This window comes from Trichechus manatus, unplaced genomic scaffold, assembly GCF_000243295.1.
Source record: "Trichechus manatus latirostris isolate Lorelei unplaced genomic scaffold, TriManLat1.0 scaffold00015, whole genome shotgun sequence".
Lineage (NCBI taxonomy): Eukaryota > Metazoa > Chordata > Mammalia > Sirenia > Trichechidae > Trichechus > Trichechus manatus.
In genome coordinates, this window is record NW_004443951.1 from 12425960 (window position 1) to 12429384 (window position 3425).

The window sequence follows — 3425 nt, forward strand, 5'->3', positions numbered from 1 at the left end:
AAACATCTCCAACCTCCCCCAAACACCCAAGGAAAATCTTCCTCCCCACTTCATGGGCTGAAGTGCCCATTAATCCCCAACTGTCTGAGCAAGTCTCAGAGGGCTGAGCCCTGACCGCCGCTCCCATCCTCTGCGTCTGGTTCCGAGCATCCTCTACCTGCCCGCCTTCGCCTTCACCTTCATGTGGCTTCCTTAGGGTGAGATGGGAAGCCACACTTTCCTGGGCCATGACAACTCTTAGAACCTTCACTGACACTCTCAGCACCCTCTTCTAGACCCACCCCTACCCCCAGTCTATTTTTTCAAGGGGGAAGGAGGAGGGCTTTGTCCCACCCTCTCACACACTCCTGGTTGCCATCCCACTACCCGGGGGCCTCTTCCAATAACCTCCATTTTGCCTTCCCTGGCCCTTTTTGATAAGTGACTCCCTTCCCCCAGCCCTAGAGAGGAGCAAGGGAGGGTGAGACCAGAAACTGGGAGTTATGTCCAGGCAGGGGAGACAAGAAGGACTTGGGTCAGCCCTGCCCAGTCCTGGGATTTGGATGCACACATTCACACACACAATTGCTACAGACCTGCTACAGTGCACGCAGTCACTCTTCCACAAATACAGATGCTCACTCAGATCCACCTACACAAATGCACAGGGTCAGGTGGACAGAGACACAACAGACTGCTCAGAGGTGTGCACACACCACACACATACACACACACACACCTGGAATTGGTTTATAGGAGAATATAAATCCCAGACATGCTGTACTTGATAGGTTTGGGGACAAAGTAAAAATCGAAATAGTCTTGCTGATGAGACTAAATAAAGTGTCTTCCTAGATGTGATCAAGTCTCCAGTGTGAATGGGTTGGAAGTTCTGAGGTGGTAGAGCTGTCTTTGTATGTACCTGGCCTGGACTGTGTGTGGCCAGAGAGGGCTCCCATTGGCAGGAAGTAATACCTGTTATCTTGCCCAGTGTATTTGATTGTAATTTAATAAAATGGAATCTCACTCGTCAATTGGTCTTCTGTGAGTTTGGCACGTGTGCATCAGCTTCTTGTCCCCAGGGAATAAATAAAACCAGTTTCCTGGCCAGACAATGGTAAGAAGCAGACGCCCTATTCAGGCTGGGGCAACATCGGTCCCTCTGACAGCCAGCATTAACTGGCCCCTCTCCCTGAAAGCTGGTAGCTCTCACAAGGTAAGCAAATGTGGGCGTTCCATTCCACCAAATTCCCGGTCCTGCTGCCCAGGGGCCGCCTGGAGCAATGTGTTTTCTATACAAGTATATGAGTTACTTTAGCTTATCCTCACCATTTTGCAGGGGAGGAATCAGAGGCTCCCGTGGCTGGGGCTGGAACCCAGATCTGTCCCCCTAGGGAGGGAAGAGGTGCCCCAGGTTGGTGACTGCAGCCCCTGTAACAACGCTAGAATGGGGCTGCCCAGGCCAGTGGTCAAAGAAGAGGGGTTCCCCTCTGGCCTTGGAGTTTCAAGGAGTAGGACCCAGGCCTTACCCAGCTGTGCCCACAGTCCCTAGCGGCGATGCTCCAAAGGGAATGGAATTTGCTCTGAGTTCTCTCTAGGGGCAACGCAGGCGCAGAAGGCTGGGGGCCTGGAGAGCTAACTCCAGCCCCAACCCCAGCCCCCCGAAGTGCCCCAAGCCTCTTGGCCTCATTCCAGCCTGGCCCGAGGGGGACGACATCTGCTTCCTCCAAGGGCCCCAGCTGGAGGGCAGAGAGGCAGGGCCGTGGAGGGGGGCTTCTTTGTGGAGCCCGCTCCCAGGGGTTCCTGGGGATCCATCATCTGAAAGCTGGAGCGACTTGTAATTTTATTCCCTGGGAGGAGGAGCCTGAGAAGTCGGCACGGAGGGTAGGGGTGGGACGAGCTGGGGGGAGGAGGGCGGCCAGGGGAGCTGTTCAGCGAGAGGAGGGACTTGGCTAGGTCTCCCAAGCCTTCTTCACTCTTCAAACTTTCACCAAACTCTGGGCCCCCGCCTCCCCCAAACCAAAGCACAACAACCTCTGGAGGAGCCGCGAGCGGCGGGGCGGGCGGACTAGCGGCGGCACCCAGCCTCGGAAAGCTGATGCAACTTTCCCTTTAAGAAAGCCACCTGGGCGCACCGCGGTGCGGACCCAGCGCGCCTGGGCCGGGGGCTGCAGCATGGTAAGGGGGCTAGGGGAAGGGGGCGCTGTGACCCCCGCCTCCATCAGTCCTGCAGTCAGTCTGGCTGTTCGGCGGCTCCGTGGGGCTAAGCCCCAGGACCAGCGTGTGTGTGTGTGTGTGAGAGCGCATGCATGCGGCCATCTGTGGGTAAGAGTGTGGGTGCACGCACGGGGATGTCTGTCTCGCCGCAAAGGTCGGGGTAGGTGCGCGCGTCCGGGTGTCACCGCTGTCACCAAGGAGCTGAAGCGGGCGGGAACGCGGGTGGAGGCTCTCCCCGAGGGCCGGGGTAGGGGGAGGCGCTGCCTGCAGACGCCGGATCGGTCCGGGGTGGACGGCGCGGGGCTTTGCGGGTGGCGCTGGGACCAGAGCGTGTCACGGTCCGTCTGAGGCGCCAGTGGGTCTGCGCACCCCGGGCCTGTGGGGGGCTGGGAACCGGCGGTCCTGTCTGCGCCCCGTGTGCTGGCTTTTGCTTCATCTCCTCGCACCGCCGGCCGGCCTGGCTGCCTATCTGGCCCCTCCAGCCGGCCTGCCTCCCTATCTGCCCGCCCGCCCGGTGCGGGTTCCCGCGCGCCCGCTGGTCCGGGGAAGCCGCGCTGGGCAGTCCCGGCGCCTTCGGCGCTCTTTGTCCGCGGCTCCCGGGGCCGCGGCTTTGGGAAGGGACCGCCGGCGGGGAGTTCTTTGGGGGGCTGCTACTCCGGGAGGAATCCATGCGCTCCGCGCCCCAACCCACATTCCAAGCGCGCGTGGGGCGGGCTCAGGCTGCCGCAGGTGAACGCAGGGGCCTAGTACCCCCAGGGCACCCACCTCCCACCAGCGCTCCGCGCCCAGCAGCCTCCGCCGGGCCGGAGAAGGCGGCGGGGCTGGGCCGGGAGGTGAGGGGGGTTTGCCCGGAGGGCCGGGAGCGGCTGCAGCCGGCCTGGGGGCGGGATAGGGGGCGGGGACCTCGGCGCCCCGGTACTTTTCCACGGCAGGGGCCGGGGGCGGGGCCGCCGCCTCCACTCCAGCTGAGCGGTCCACACGTGGCGGGTGATGTAACCCCCCGTCCCCCCACACCTCGCACCCGATTAAAGCGGACGCGCCCCACTTCGAGGAATCGGGGCACTCCAGGCGGCGCCGCAGCTCCGAAAGCGACCGCGCCTCTGCCCGCGGGCCGGGGGCCTTCCAGCAGTCGGCCGGCTGCTTCTTAAAGGAGCCGCGCCCCCTTTCGGGCCTGCTCTTCGTAGGCCACACCCCCTCGCTGATCACTCTTAAAGGAGCCGCCCTCCCTC

The 3425-nt window shown here is 62.1% G+C and overlaps 1 protein-coding gene across 4 annotated transcripts in view; it reads left to right on the plus strand.

Moving 5' to 3' along the window:
• The first annotated feature begins 1975 nt into the window (after nucleotides 1–1975).
• The window catches only part of SLC6A9 (solute carrier family 6 member 9), a 37842-nt gene continuing 36392 nt past the window's right edge, over nucleotides 1976–3425 (plus strand). For 3 of the 4 annotated variants that reach the window (XM_004371822.1, XM_004371823.1, XM_023727000.1), the window contains exon 1: nucleotides 1976–2157. The gene's annotated coding sequence lies outside the window, so the exon portion shown is untranslated. Of the gene's footprint in view, nucleotides 2158–2326; nucleotides 2357–3425 lie in introns of those variants that run through there. The other variant, XM_023726997.1, reaches the window with a different exon arrangement.